This window comes from Cryptomeria japonica, unplaced genomic scaffold (genome assembly GCF_030272615.1).
Source record: "Cryptomeria japonica unplaced genomic scaffold, Sugi_1.0 HiC_scaffold_164, whole genome shotgun sequence".
In the NCBI taxonomy this organism is placed as follows: domain Eukaryota; kingdom Viridiplantae; phylum Streptophyta; class Pinopsida; order Cupressales; family Cupressaceae; genus Cryptomeria; species Cryptomeria japonica.
Genome location: NW_026728986.1, coordinates 15,001 through 30,413, shown reverse-complemented (window position 1 = coordinate 30,413; position 15,413 = coordinate 15,001). Strand labels below are relative to the sequence as shown.

Genomic DNA, 15,413 nt, shown 5'->3' with positions numbered 1-15,413 from the left:
CCTCGCCTGCACCTTGGCCGGGGTGGGCACCTTGGCTGGGTTTGCCCAGGGTGCGCTCCGAAGCGGGGTTACTGGAGCGCCCCCTCTTTTTTTGTCAGAGAGTTTGGTGGGGTTTCTCGCATTGGCTCTTCCCAGGCCCGGTTGTTGGGTGCGCTCCCACCCTGGCGCGCGCGAAGTTGGAAGTTGGGTTAATTGCCCGGGCGCGCACCTTCGCCAGGGTGGGCACCTTGGTGCGCAAACCTTGGCTGGGCTGCGCACCAGGGCGGGCTCAAGATGGCACCAGCATTCCCTTTTTCTCACTATCTTTCAAAACGGAAATTTTAAAATCTCATTTTTTTTTTGCCTTTTATGGAAATTAGTGAAGGCATCGCATCAAAGGTGCGCACCTCGCTGCCCACCTTGGTGTGCTCCGAGGTGCCCACCACGGTGCGCAACGCCGGTGCGAACCCGGGAGCGCCCCGATGTGTGCTCCAAGGTGCGGCGTGCACGAAGTCGGACCCCGGTTTGCCCCGGGTGCGCACCTCGCGTGCACCTTGGTGCGCACACCTTGGCTGGGTTGCGCGGCCTGGTGGGCACCATGGTGCGCACCAAGGAGCGCTCCGAAGTGTGCTCCAAGGTGCGGCGTGCACGAAGTCGGAGCCCGGTTTGCCCCGGGTGCGCACCTTCGCCGCGGTGGGCACCATGGCGTGCACGAAGTCGGAGCCCGGTTTGCCCCGGGTGCGCACCTCGCGTGCACCTTCGCCGGGGTGGGCACCTCGGCTGGGTTGCGCGCCCTGGTGCGCACCAAGGAGCGCTCTGAAGTGTGCTCCAAGGTGCGGCGTGCACGAAGTCGGAGCCCGGTTTGCCCCGGGTGTGCACCTCGCGTGCACCTTCGCTGCGGTGGGCACCTTGGCTGGGTTGCGCGCCTTGGTGGGCACCATGCAGTGCACGAAGTCGGAGCCCGGTTTGCCCCGGGCGCGCACCTCCGCCAGGGTGGGCACCTTGGTGCGCACAACTTGCCTGGGCTGCGCACCAGGAAGGGCTCAAGATGGCACCCGCGTTCCGTTTTTTTCACTATCTTTCAGAACGGAAATTTTAAAATATCGTTTTTTTTTGCCTTTTCTGGAAATTAGTGAAGGCAGCGCATCAAAGGTGCGCAACGCTGGTGCGAACCTGGGAGCGCTCCGATGTGTGCTCCAAGGTGCGGCGTGCACGAAGTCGGACCCCGGTTTGCCCCGGGTGCGCACCTCGCGTGCACCTTGGTGCGCACACCTTGGCTGGGTTGCGCGCCCTGGTGGGCACCATGGTGCGCACCAAGGAGCGCTCCGAAGTGTGCTCCAAGGTGCGGCGTGCACGAAGTCGGAGCCCGGTTTGCCCCGGGTGCGCACCTCGCGTGCACCTTCGCCGCGGTGGGCACCATGGCGTGCACGAAGTCGGAGCCCGGTTTGCCCCGGGTGCGCACCTCGCGTGCACCTTCGCCGGGGTGGGCACCTTGGTGTGCAGACCTTGGCTGGGTTGCGCGCCCTGGTGGGCACCATGGTGCGCACCAAGGAGCGCTCCGAAGTGTGCTCCAAGGTGCGGCCTGCACGAAGTCGGAGCCCGGTTTGCCCCGGGTGTGCACCTCGGGTGGGCACCTTGGTGCGCATGCCTTGCCTGGGCTGCGCACCAGGGCGGGCTCAAGATGGCACCCGCGTTCCTTTTTTTTCACTATCTTTCAAAACGGAAATTTTAAAATCTCATTTTTTTTTGCCTTTTTCTGGAAATTAGTGAAGGCAGCGCATCAAAGGTGCGCACCTCGCTGCCCACCACGGTGCGCAACGCCGGTGGGCACCCGGGAGTGCTTCGAAGTGTGCTCCAAGGTGCTGCGTGCACGTTGTCGGAGCCCGGTTTGCCCCGGGTGCGCACCTCGCGTGCACCTTCGTCGGGGTGGGCACCTTGGCTGGGTTTGCCCCGGCTGCGCTCCGAAGCGGGGTTATTGGAGCGCCGCCTCTTTTTTTGTCGGAGCGTTTGGTGGGGTTTCTCGCATTGGCTCTTCCGAGGCCCGGTTGCCACCCTGGCGCGCACGAAGTCGGAAGTAGGGTTAATTGCCCGGGTGCGCACCTTTGCCAGGGTGGGCACCTTACCTGGGCTGCGCACCAGGGCGGGCTCAAGATGGCACGCGCGTTCCGTTTTTTTCACTATCTTTCAAAACGGAAATTTTAAAATCTCCTTTTTTTTTTGCCTTTTCTGGAAATTAGTGAAGGCAGCGCATCAAAGGTGCGCACCTCGCTGCCCACCTTGGTGTGCTCTGAGGTGCGCACCCGGGAGCGCTACGAAGTGTGCTCCAAGGTGCGGCGTGCACGTTGTCGGAGCCCGGTTTGCCCCGGGTGCGCACCTCGCCTGCACCTTGGCCGGGGTGGGCACCTTGGCTGGGTTTGCCCAGGGTGCGCTCCGAAGCGGGGTTACTGGAGCGCCCCCTCTTTTTTTGTCAGAGCGTTTGGTGGGGTTTCTCGCATTGGCTCTTCCCAGGCCCGGTTGTTGGGTGCGCTCCCACCCTGGCGCGCGCGAAGTTGGAAGTTGGGTTAATTGCCCGGGCGCGCACCTTCGCCAGGGTGGGCACCTTGGTGCGCACACCTTGGCTGGGCTGCGCACCAGGGCGGGCTCAAGATGGCACCAGCATTCCCTTTTTCTCACTATCTTTCAAAACGGAAATTTTAAAATCTCGTTTTTTTTTTGCCTTTTATGGAAATTAGTGAAGGCATCGCATCAAAGGTGCGCACCTCGCTGCCCACCTTGGTGTGCTCCGAGGTGCCCACCACGGTGCGCAACGCCGGTGCGAACCCGGGAGCGCCCCGATGTGTGCTCCAAGGTGCGGCGTGCACGAAGTCGGACCCCGGTTTGCCCCGGGTGCGCACCTCGCGTGCACCTTCGCCGGGGTGGGCACCTCGGCTGGGTTGCGCGCCCTGGTGCGCACCAAGGAGCGCTCCGAAGTGTGCTCCAAGGTGCGGCGTGCACGAAGTCGGAGCCCGGTTTGCCCCGGGTGCGCACCTCGCGTGCACCTTCGCCAGGGTGGGCACCTCGGTGCGCACACCTTCTCAATGTTTTCTTGCCTTTTCTGGAAATTGGTGAAGGCAGCGCATCAAAGGTGCGCACCTCGGTGTGCTCCGAGGTGCGAACCCGAGAGCGCTCCGAGGTGCCCACGAAGTCGAAAGTCGGGTTAATTGCATTGTTTTCCCCGGGTGCGCTCCGAGGTGCGCAACATCGGCGCGCACCAAGGAGGGCTCCGAAGTGTGCTCCAAGGTGCGCACGATGGCGTGCACCTCTGGTGCGCACGATTCGGAGCTCGGTTTGACCGGGGTGCGCACACCTTGGCTGGGTTGCGCACCTTTTGTGCGCTCCAAGGTGCGCACGAAGTCGGAGCTCGGTTTGCCCCGGGTGCGCACCTTCGCCAGGGTGCGCACCTTGATGCGCACGCCTTGGCTGGGCTGCGCACCTTGGTGGGCGCCATGGTGCGCACCTTTCGTGCGCTCCAAGGTGCGCACGAAGTCGGAGCTCGGTTTGCCCCGGGTGCGCACCTTGGTGGGCGCCATGGTGCACTCCGAGGTGCCCAAGATTGGTGCGCACCAAGGAGCGCTCCGAAGTGCGCTCCAAGGTGCGCGCGAAGTCGAAAGTTGGGTTAATTGTCCGGTTTGCCTCGGGTGCGCACCTTGCGTGCACCTTCGCCAGGGTGGGCGCCTTGGTGCGCACACCTTGGCTGGGCTGCGCACACCTTGGCACCCGCGTTTCCTTCATTTTAAATTTTTTTTTTTTACAATCTCTCAAGTGGGAAATTCTATAATCTCAACTTTTTTTGCCTTTTCAGGAAACTTTTGAATGGAGCGCATCATTGGTGCGCTCCGAAGTGTGCTCCAAAGCTCTCTCCAGCTGCGTGCACCTGCCCCGGCCGCGCACCCGGCCCCGCCCAGCTTCGCTCACCTGTCCCGGGCGTCTGGTGCGGAACCTTAGAGTAAGAAACATCACCGTGCACCTTGGCCAACGTGCGCGACTCGACCGAGCGCGCACTGGCCGAGGTGCACACCGATTTCACCTGGGTGCGCGCGCAGCACCTCGGGCGCACCGGGGTGCGCGCACAACGCCCGGGTTGCACCGTGGCCTGTGTGCTCGGGGCGCCTCGGGTGCGCGCTCGGTGTCGCCCCCGCGCGCGCGGTAGTGCGGGCAGCGCACCCCGGCCCGGCCCGGCCCCGACGAGAACGCAAACGGGCAAAAGGTTTATTCAAATAGCATTGCGACGCCCGGCGAAAAACTAAAAAAGGGTGCAACACCGGGACTTCCCGGGAGGTCACCCATCCCAGTACTACTCCGGCCCAAGCGCGCTTAACTGCGGAGTTCTGATGGGATCCGGTGCACTAACGCTGGTATGATCGCACCCGTTATGAGCTTGTCGCAGTGTGTACTTAGCAAACCGCGACCCACGTGCGAATCCACCCCGGCCACCCACCCCCGTCGAGGTGCACACCCTCCCTCGCGAAGTGCGCCCCGTTCGCCAAGTGTGAGCCCTGCCCGGGTGCGCGCACCTTGCTAGGGCGTCGGGTGTGCACCCGGCCCGGCCTACGTGCGTGCACCTGGAGGGGGCGTCGTGTGCGTGCAGTGTCCCGTCTGCAACGCGGTGCCCACACACCACCTCGGGCGCAACGACCTGCGCTCACATGTGGGCCGAGTGCACCTTGGTGCATGTTCGGGGCGCCTCGGGTGCACGCTCGATCTTGCCCCGGTGCACCAAGGCGCTCGGTTTGCCCCGGGTGCGCACTTGGTGCAAGGTGGGCACCCAAAATAGGGATCAAGCACCAAAACACAAGTTTCGGGATGCAAAATGGGACCCAAGGACCACAAATGCGTTCCAAGACCCATGATGGGTCCACGAGAACAAAAATGTGTTCCGAGACTTAATAAACAAATATTGGGTTTTAGGAGAAGAAACATGCTCTGATGCCCAAAACGAGAATCGACCCCGAAAAGGCCACAGGCCAAAAGTGGGATGCGAGACAAAAAAAAATGGGACCCGAGGACCAAAATTGGGTTCCCAGGTCGAAGACAGGGCAACCGGACAAGAAACGACCTCTAAGGCTCGAAATGAGTCCCGACGACTAAAACTTGACAAGAAGCACCCATCAGGCACCCAACTCGACACCCATGGGATGCCGACCCACCCGGGCTTCCACCTAGCACACCTTGGCACCCACCCACCCTCGCACCCAACCTCGCACCCAACTTAGCACCTTTGAACCCACATTGGCACTCACCCTGACCCTGGCACCTTGGAACCCACATTGGCACTCACCTTGACCCTGGCACCCACCTTTGCACTCACCTTGGGACCCACCCTGGCTCCCACCTCGGCACCCACCCAGACACCCACCTTGGTTCCTTGGCACCCACCTTGGATCCTTGGCACCCACCCCGACACCCACCTTGGCACGCAACTTGGCTACTTGCCACCCACCTTGGCTCCTTGACGCCCACCCCGACAACCACCCCGTGACCTACCCTGGCTAGGGTTGGTGCACACCCACCCTGGTGCCCACCTTGGCACCCACCCTATGACCCACCTTGGCACGCACCTTAGTACCCACCCCGTTACCCACCCTAGGACCCACCCCGTGACCCACCTTGGCCAGGGTGGGTGCACCCACCCTGGTGCCCACCTTGGCACCCACCCATCCTAGCACCCAGCCTGTGACCGGGCTTGGAACCCAACCTTGCACCCGCACCCGTCTTGGCCAGTGTGGGTGCGCACCCATCCTGGCACCCACGTTGTGACACACCCTTTAACCCACGCACCCTAGCACCCACGTTGGCACCCACCTTGGAACCCAACCTAGCAACTTGGCACCCACCCCGTGACCCACCTTGGCATCCACCATAGCAGTCGCCGACTTGGCACCCACCTCGGCACCCACCTTGACACTTGTGGACCCACCTTGCCACTCACCCTAGCATCGACCCATCCTAGCACCCACCCTGGCACCTTTGCACCCTAGCACTCACCCATCCTAGCACCTAACCTGTGACCCACCTTGACACTCACCCTCGCACCCACCTTGGAACCCAACCTAGCACCCACCCACCCTGACACCAACCCTAGCACCTACCCACCCTTGCACCCACCCTGTGACCCATCTTGGCACCCACCCATCCTACCACTCAACCTATCACCCACCTTCTCACCCACCTTGGCATCCACCTTAGCACCCACCCACACTGGCACCTTGGCACCCACCTCGGGCAAGGTGGGTGCACACCCACCCTGGCACCCAATTTAGAACCCACCGAGCATGTTACCCACCTTGGCACCCACATTGCAGCCCACCCTAGTACCCACCCTATGACCCACATTGGCATCCACACCCTAGCACCCAGGCACCTCGACACCCGCCTTGACACCCACCCTAGCACTGAACCTGTGACCCACCTTGGAACTCACCCTAGAACCCACCCACCCTGTGAACCACCTTGGCATCCACCTTAGCACCCACCCACCTTGGCACCCACTCTAGCACTCACCCATCCTAACACCCAACTTGTTACCCACCTTGGCACCCGCCCTCGCGTCCACCTTGAAACCCACCCTAGCACCCACCCACGCAGGAGCCCACCTTGGCACCCAACCTAACACCCACGCATCCTGGCACCCAACTTGTGACCCACCTTGGAACCCACCCTAGTACCCACCTTTGAACCCACTATATCACCAACCCACCTTGGCACCCACCCTATGACCCTCTTTGGAATCCACCCTAGCACGCACCCACCCTGGCACCCACCATGGAGCGCACCCTAGCACCCACCCACCTCGGCACGCACCTCAACACCCACCTTGGTGTGCGCACTGCGCCAACCTCTCAAAGACCCTATGTGGTGCGCTCCAAAGTGTACACCTTTGGTGCGCTCCAAGGTGCGCACCTTTGGTGCACACCGAGGTGCACACCAAAGTGTGCACCGAGGTGAGCACCAAAGTGCACTCCAGGGTGCACACCAAGGCGTGCACCTTTGGTGCGGTCAATGCAAACGAATTCGGAAGTTGGGGTCGATGTCCTAATCGCTGCTGCAGACTACACGTATGAGAATCGGACAAATAGCTTTATATAGGGGAGGTGTTGCGTTTGATGGGTCGACTCCCCTGGTTGTGTGCACTGCACCAACTTCAAAGACCCTGTCTTGTTTAAGAAGTCAAAAGTTGGGGTGGATGTCCTAATCATTGCTGCAGTCTACGCATGTATGAGAATCAGACAAATAGCTTATATAGGGGAGGTGTTGCATTCGGTGGGTTGACTCCCCTGGTTGTGCGCACTGCGCCAACCTCAAAGACCCCGCATAGCAGAAGAAGTCGGAAGTCGGATTTTGGTGAGCACCAAGGCGTGCACCTTTGGTGCGGTCAACGCAGACGAATTCAGAAGTTGGGGTGGATGTCCTAATCGTTGTTGCAGGCTACACATGTATGAGAATCAGACAAATAGCTTATATAGGGGAGGTGTTGGGTTTGATGGGTCAACTCCCTTGGTTGTGCGCATTACGCCAACCTCAAAGACCTTGTTTTCGTTAAGAAGTCAAAAGTTGGGGTCAATGTCCTAATGGCTCCTGCAGGCTACACATGTATGAGAATCGGACAAATAGCTTATATAGGGGAGGTGTTGGGTTTGATGGGTCGACTCCCCTGGTTGTGCGCATTACGTCAACCTCAAAGACCTTGTTTTCGTTAAGAAGTCAAAAGTTGGGGTCGATGTCCTAATTGCTCCTGTAGACTACACATGTATGAGAATCAGACAAATAGCTTATATAGGGGAGGTGTTGGGTTTGATGGGTTGACTCCCCTAGTTGTTCGCATTACACCAACCTCAAAGACCTTGTTTTCGTTTAGAAGCCGAAAGTTGGGGTCGATGTCCTAATTGCTCCTGCAGGCTACGCATGTATGAGAATCAGACAAATAGCTTATATAGGGGAGGTGTTGGGTTTGATGGGTCGACTCCCCTGGTTGTGCGCATTGCGCCAACCTCAAAGACCCTGCATTGCGGATGAAGTCGAAAGTCAGAGTTTGGTGTGCTACAAGGTGTGGTCGAAGGTGCTCACCTAGGTGTGCACCTTTGGAGCACAGGAAAAGTGCCCTCCAAAAGTGCGCACCTTTGGAGTGCACAAAAGTGCCCTCCAAAAGTGCGCACCTTTGGAGCGCAGAAAAGTGCCCTCCAAAAAGTGCCCTCCAAAAGTGCGCACCTTTGGAGCGCAGAAAAGTGCCCTCCAAAAAGTGCCCTCCAAAAGTGCGCACCTTTGGAGCGCAGAAAAGTGCCCTCCAAAAAGTGCCCTCCAAAAGTGCGCACCTTTGGAGCGCAGAAAAGTGCCCTCCAAAAAGTGCCCTCCAAAAGTGCGCACCTTTGGAGCGCAGAAAAGTGCCCTCCAAAAAGTGCCCTCCAAAAGTGCGCACCTTTGGAGCGCAGAAAAGTGCCCTCCAAAAAGTGCCCTCCAAAAGTGCGCACCTTTGGAGCGCAGAAAAGTGCCCTCCAAAAAGTGCCCTCCAAAAGTGCGCACCTTTGGAGCGCAGAAAAGTGCCCTCCAAAAAGTGCCCTCCAAAAGTGCGCACCTTTGGAGCGCAGAAAAGTGCCCTCCAAAAGTGCGCACCTTTGGAGCGCACAAAAGTGCCCTCCAAAAGTGCGCACTTTTGGTGCGCACCAAGGCGCTGGTTCGGTCGTTGCAGGCGAGTTCGGAAGTTGGGGTCGATGTCCTGAGCGGAGGTGCAAACTACACAGGTGTCGGAATCGGACAAATAGCTTATATAGGGGAGGTGTATGCTTCGATGGGTCGACTCCCCAGGTTGAGCGCACCGCGCCAACCTCAAAGACCCTACGGTATGGATGAAGTCGGAAGTTGGGTCCGATGACCGATTCGATTAGTAGGTATGCTCATGAGGTCGGAATTTGGGTCCGATGACCTGCCATGTGCAGGAAGGCGAATGTTGACACTGTGCGTTGCAAGGTGCACACCAAGGCGCTGGTGCGGTCTTTTTAGTCGAGTTCGGAAGTTGGGGTCGATGTCCTGATCGGAGGTGCAAGCTACACAGGTGTGGGAATCGGACAAATAGCTTATATAGGGGAGGTGTATGCTTCGTTGGGTCGACTCCCCGGGTTGAGCGCACCGCGCCAACCTCAAAGACCCTACGGTATGGATGAAGTCGGAAGTTGGGTCCGATGACCGATTCGATATGTAGGCATACTCGCGAGGTCGGAATTTGGGTCCGATGACCTGCCACGTGCAGGAAGGCGAATGTTGGCACTGTGCGTTGCAAGGTGCGCACCAAGGCGCTGGTTCGGTCGTTGGAGGCGAGTTCGGAAGTTGGGGTCGATGTCTTGATCGGAGGTGCAAACTACACAGGTGTGGGAATCGGACAAATAGCTTATATAGGGGAGGTGTATGCTTCGTTGGGTCGACTCCCCGGGTTGAGCGCACCGCGCCAACCTCAAAGACCCTACGGTATGGATGAAGTCGGAAGTTGGGTCCGATGACCGATTCGATATGTAGGCATACTCGCGAGGTCGGAATTTGGGTCCGATGACCTGCCATGTGCAGGAAGGCGAATGTTGGGACTGTGCGTCGCAAGGTGCGCACCAAGGCGCTGGTGCCGTCGTTGCAGTCGAGTTCGGAAGTTGGGGTCGATGTCCTGGTCAGAGGTGCAAACTACACAGGTGTGGGAATCGGACAAATAGCTTATATAGGGGAGGTGTATGCTTCGATGGGTCGACTCCCTGGGTTGAGCGCACCGCGCCAACCTCAAAGACCCTACAGTATGGATGAAGTCGGAAGTTGGGTCCGATGACCGATTCGATACGTAGGCATATTGGCGAGGTCTGAATTTGTGTCCGATGACCTGCCATGCGCAGGAAGGCGGAATTTGGGTCCGATGACCGAGTTGATGGCGTGCCATGCGCAGAAAGGCGGAATTTGGGTCCGATGACCGAGTTGATGTTGATGGCCCGCCATGCACAGGAAGGCGGAATTTGGGTCCGATGACCGATTTGAAGGCGTGCCATACGCAAAAAGGCGGAGTTTGGGTCCGATGACCGAGTTGATATTGATGGCCCGCCATGCGCAGGAAGGCGGAATTTGGGTCCGATGACCTGACATACGCATGGAGTCCGACTCGGGGGCCGATGTTCGATTCGATGACTTGCATTGTGGGTAAAGTCGGAAGTTGTGGTCTTTGACCCGATTCGATGACCAGACTTCGGCTGCTTGAGAATCGGACAAATAACTTATATAGGGGAGGTAGTGTTCTCGAGCATCCTCCCCCCGTGCCCGTTTATGTCGATTGATGCTGGTGCTCGACTGGTTGGAGCGCTCGGATGCAAAAATCTTGCACCAGGATTTATCGATTGTGATGGACACGGCAAGTCTCCTGATTGCTATGCAGGAGCTCATCGTGAATCTCTATGCGGCCTTGGTATGGACTCGACCTGCGGAATGGTTCGGCAATGGTAGTCGCTCCAACACGTCCTTGCAATGGCCACAGAGGTGATTCGACTAGAGCTCCAGTCTAGCTTTTGGGTTGCTTGGCGGACTGGTATAGCCGCGATCGAGTTCCGGCCATGAACGTTTTAGATAGCTCTTGGGCTTTCTGGGACGGAAGTCGGAAGTTTGGGCTGTTGTCCGATTTGATGACCATTCTTCGGATGTGTGAGAATCGGACAAATAACTTATATAGGGGACTGTGTTGTCTCACGCAGCCCCCTCCGTGCCCCTCTATCTCGACCGATGTTGGTGCTTGAAAGGGTTGGGATCGCTCGGATTTATAAACGTGCACCACCATTTGTCGAGTGTGAGGGACGCGGCAGGTCTCCTAAATGCTATGCGGGCGCTCTCTGAGAATCTCTATCCGGCCTCGACACAGACTAGTCTTGCTGAATGGTTTGGCACTGGTAGTCGATCCAACACGTCGTTGTTGTGGCCGCCTAGGCGATTCGATTCGAGCCCCCGTCTAGCTTTTGGGTTGCTTGGCGGATTTTGCCCTATCCGCAAGTGAGCTCGGTCCCTAAACGTTCGAGAAACCCGATTGCTATGCGCCGACTCTCTTTTTTGCGAGCCTCCATCTAGCTTTTGGGTCTCTACGGAACGGAAGTCGGAATCTGGGACCGTTGTTTGATTCGACGAGGCAGACTACGGTTGTGCGAGAATCGGACAAATAACTTATATAGGGGAGGTGTTGACTGGAGCATTCTCCCCCGTGCCCCTCTAACTCGACCAATGCTGGCGCTCGAACGGTGGTAGCGCTCGGATTTTCATTGAGCGCCAGCATTGGTCGATTTAGAGGGGCATGCGAGATTCCCGAATGCTATGCGAGGGCTCTAACGGAAATGTCTATTGGTTTCGGTATGGATGCAATTGCGAGTGGTTCGGCAAAGGTAGTCGTTCCGATGCGTCCATGTCGTGGCCAAATCGATAATTCGATTTGAGCCCTCGTATAGCATTTGGGTCTCTCGATGTGATTCCGCATTCCAGTCCCTTTGGGCACTGCTTGAGCCGCATCCCAGGGGGTTCCCTTCCCAATAATCTGCCTCGCAACCCGATTGCTATGCGGTGAGGCTCCTCGGCCGCCTCGGAACTATCTGTGTATCAGACGCATCGCGGGATAAGGGGTTGGCAACGGTAGTCGCCCCAAGCGCGTCCGATGCTTGGACCATTCCGAGGCGGCCCTGAAGCCTCTTCCGTCTAGCCGTTGGGTCCTTCTCGCCGCATCCCTCGCCTCGCACCCCGATTGCTATGCGGTGAGGCTCCTCGGCCGCCTCGGAACTATCTGTGTATCGGACGCGTCGCGGGATAAGGGGTTGTCACTGGTAGTCGCCCCAAGCGCGTCCGATGCTTGGACCATTCCGAGGCGGCCCTGAAGCCTCTTCCGTCTAGCCGTTGGGTCCTTCTCGCCGCATCCCTCGCCTCGCACCCCGATTGCTATGCGGTGAGGCTCCTCGGCCGCCTCGGAACTATCTGTGTATCGGACGCGTCGCGGGATAAGGGGTTGTCATTGGTAGTCGCCCCAAGCGCGTCCGATGCTTGGACCATTCCGAGGCGGCCCTGAAGCCTCTTCCGTCTAGCCGTTGGGTCCTTCTCGCCGCATCCCTCGCCTCGCACCCCGATTGCTATGCGGTGAGGCTCCTCGGCCGCCTCGGAACTATCTGTGTATCGGACGCGTCGCGGGATAAGGGGTTGTCACTGGTAGTCGCCCCAAGCGCGTCCGATGCTTGGACCATTCCGAGGCGGCCCTGAAGCCTCTTCCGTCTAGCCGTTGGGTCCTTCTCGCCGCATCCCTCGCCTCGCACCCCGATTGCTATGCGGTGAGGCTCCTCGGCCGCCTCGGAACTATCTGTGTATCGGACGCGTCGCGGGATAAGGGGTTGTCACTGGTAGTCGCCCCAAGCGCGTTCGATGCTTGGACCATTCCGAGGCGGCCCTGAAGCCTCTTCCGTCTAGCCGTTGGGTCCTTCTCGCCGCATCCCTCGCCTCGCACCCCGATTGCTATGCGGTGAGGCTCCTCGGCCGCCTTGGAACTATCTGTGTATCGGACGCGTCGCGGGATAAGGGGTTGTCACTGGTAGTCGCCCCAAGCGCGTCCGATGCTTGGACCATTCCGAGGCGGACCCGAAGCCTCTTCCGTCTAGCCGTTGGGTCCTTCTCGCCGCATCCTTCGCCTCGCACCCCGATTGCTATGCGGTGAGGCTCCTCGGCCGCCTCGGAACTATCTGTGTATCGGACGCGTCGCGGGATAAGGGGTTGTCACTGGTAGTCGCCCCAAGCGCGTCCGATGCTTGGACCATTCCGAGGCGGACCCGAAGCCTCTTCCGTCTAGCCGTTGGGTCCTTCTCGCCGCATCCCTCGCCTCGCACCCCGATTGCTATGCGGTGAGGCTCCTCGGCCGCCTTGGAACTATCTGTGTATCGGACGCGTCGCGGGATAAGGGGTTGTCACTGGTAGTCGCCCCAAGCGCGTCCGATGCTTGGACCATTCCGAGGCGGACCCGAAGCCTCTTCCGTCTAGCCGTTGGGTCCTTCTCGCCGCATCCCTCGCCTCGCACCCCGATTGCTATGCGGTGAGGCTCCTCGGCCGCCTTGGAACTATCTGTGTATCGGACGCGTCGCGGGATAAGGGGTTGTCACTGGTAGTCGCCCCAAGCGCGTCCGATGCTTGGACCATTCCGAGGCGGACCCGAAGCCTCTTCCGTCTAGCCGTTGGGTCCTTCTCGCCGCATCCCTCGCCTCGCACCCCGATTGCTATGCGGTGAGGCTCCTCGGCCGCCTTGGAACTATCTGTGTATCGGACGCGTCGCGGGATAAGGGGTTGTCACTGGTAGTCGCCCCAAGCGCGTCCGATGCTTGGACCATTCCGAGGCGGCCCTGAAGCCTCTTCCGTGTAGCCGTTGGGTCCTTCTCGCCGCATCCCTCGCCTCGCACCCCGATTGCTATGCGGTGAGGCTCCTCGGCCGCCTTGGAACTATCTGTGTATCGGACGCGTCGCGGGATAAGGGGTTGTCACTGGTAGTCGCCCCAAGCGCGTCCGATGCTTGGACCATTCCGAGGCGGCCCCGAAGCCTCTTCCGTGTAGCCGTTGGGTCCTTCTCGCCGCATCCCTCGCCTCGCACCCCGATTGCTATGCGGTGAGGCTCCTCGGCCGCCTTGGAACTATCTGTGTATCGGACGCATCGCGGGATAAGGGGTTGGCAGTGGTAGTCGCCCCAAGCGCATCCGATGCTTGGACCATTCCGAGGCGGCCCTGCAGCCTCTTCCGTCTAGCCGTTGGGGCCATCTCGCCGCATCCCCCACCTCGCACCACGATTGCTATGCGGTGAGGCTCCTTGGCCGCCTCGGAACTATCTGTGTATCGGACGCATTGCGGGATAAGGGGTTGTCACTGGTAGTCGCCCCAAGCGCGTCCGATGCTTGGACTATTCCGAGGCGGCCCTGCAGCCTCTTCCGTCTAGCCGTTGGGGCCATCTCGCTGCATCCCCCACCTCCTCGGCCGCCTCGGAACTATCTGTGTATCGGACGCATCGCGGGATAAGGGGTTGGCAGTGGTAGTCGCCCCAAGCGCGTCCGATGCTTGGACTATTCCGAGGCAGCCCTGCAGCCTCTTCCGTCTAGCCTTTGGGGCCATCTCGCCGCATCCCTCGCCTCGCACCCCGATTGCTATGCGGTGAGGCTCCTCGGCCGCCTGGGAACTATCTTCGTATCGGACGCATCGCGGGATAAGGGGTTGTCACTGGTAGTCGCCCCAAGCGCGTCCGATGCTTGGACTATTCCGAGGCGGCCCTGTGGCCTCTTCCGTCTAGCCGTTGGGGCCATCTCGCCGCATCCCCCACCTCGCACCCCGATTGCTATGCGGTGAGGCTCTTCGGCCGCCTTGGAACTATCTTCGTATCGGACGCATCGCGGGATAAGGGGTTGTCACTGGTAGTGGCCCCAAGCGCGTCCGATGCTTGGACTATTCCGAGGCGGCCCTGCAGCCTCTTCCGTCTAGCCGTTGGGGCCATCTCGCCGCATCCCCCACCTCGCACCCCGATTGCTAGGCGGTGAGGCTCCTCGGCCGCCTTGGAACTATCTTCGTATCGGACGCATCGCGGGATAAGGGGTTGTCACTGGTAGTCGCCCCAAGCGCGTCCGATGCTTGGACTATTCCGACGCGGCCCTGTGGCCTCTTCCGTCTAGCCGTTGGGGCCATCTCGCCGCATCCCCCACCTCGCACCCCGATTGCTATGCGGTGAGGCTCCTCGGCCGCCTTGGAACCATCTTCGTATCGGACGCATCGCGGGATAGGGGGCTGTCACTGGTAGTCGCCCCAAGCGTGTCCGATGCTTGGACCATTCCTAGGCGGCCCTGAAGCCTCTTCCGTCTAGCCGTTGGGGCCTTCCCGCCCCATCCCTCGCCTCGCACCCCCGATTGCTATGCGGTGAGGCTCCTCGGCCGCCTTGGAACCATCTGTGTATCGGACGCATCGCGGGATAAGGGGTTGGCACTGGCAGTCGCCCCAAGCGCGTCCGATGCTTGGACCATTCCGAGGTGGCCCTGAAGCCTCTTCCGTCTAGCCGTTGGGGCCTTCCCGCCCCATCCCTCGCCTCGCACCCCGATTGATATGCGGTGAGGCTCCTCGGCCGCCTTGGAACTATCTGTGTATCGGACGCATCGCGGGATAAGGGGTTGGCACTGGTAGTCGTCCCAATCGCATCCGATGCTTGGACCATTCCGAGGCGGCCCTGCAGCCTCTTCCGTTTAGCCGTCGGGGCCTTCCCGCCGCATCCCTCGCCTCGCATCCCGATTCCTATGCGGTGAGTCTTCTCGGCCGCCGCGGAACTATACCTGTTATTGCTACTGCATCCTTCGGCTGGTAACCTCCTCTGCCGCCTTGGAACGTTCTCTTTGTCGGACGCGTCG

General features: G+C 59.9%; 1 non-coding gene across 1 annotated transcript; it reads right to left on the bottom strand.

The window, feature by feature from the left end:
• Window positions 1-4,268: 4,268 nt before the first annotated feature.
• On the bottom strand, window positions 4,269-4,387 carry LOC131867143 (5S ribosomal RNA). Its single transcript, XR_009365735.1, has one exon. It is a non-coding gene; the product is annotated as a 5S ribosomal RNA (ribosomal RNA).
• Window positions 4,388-15,413: the final 11,026 nt, after the last annotated feature.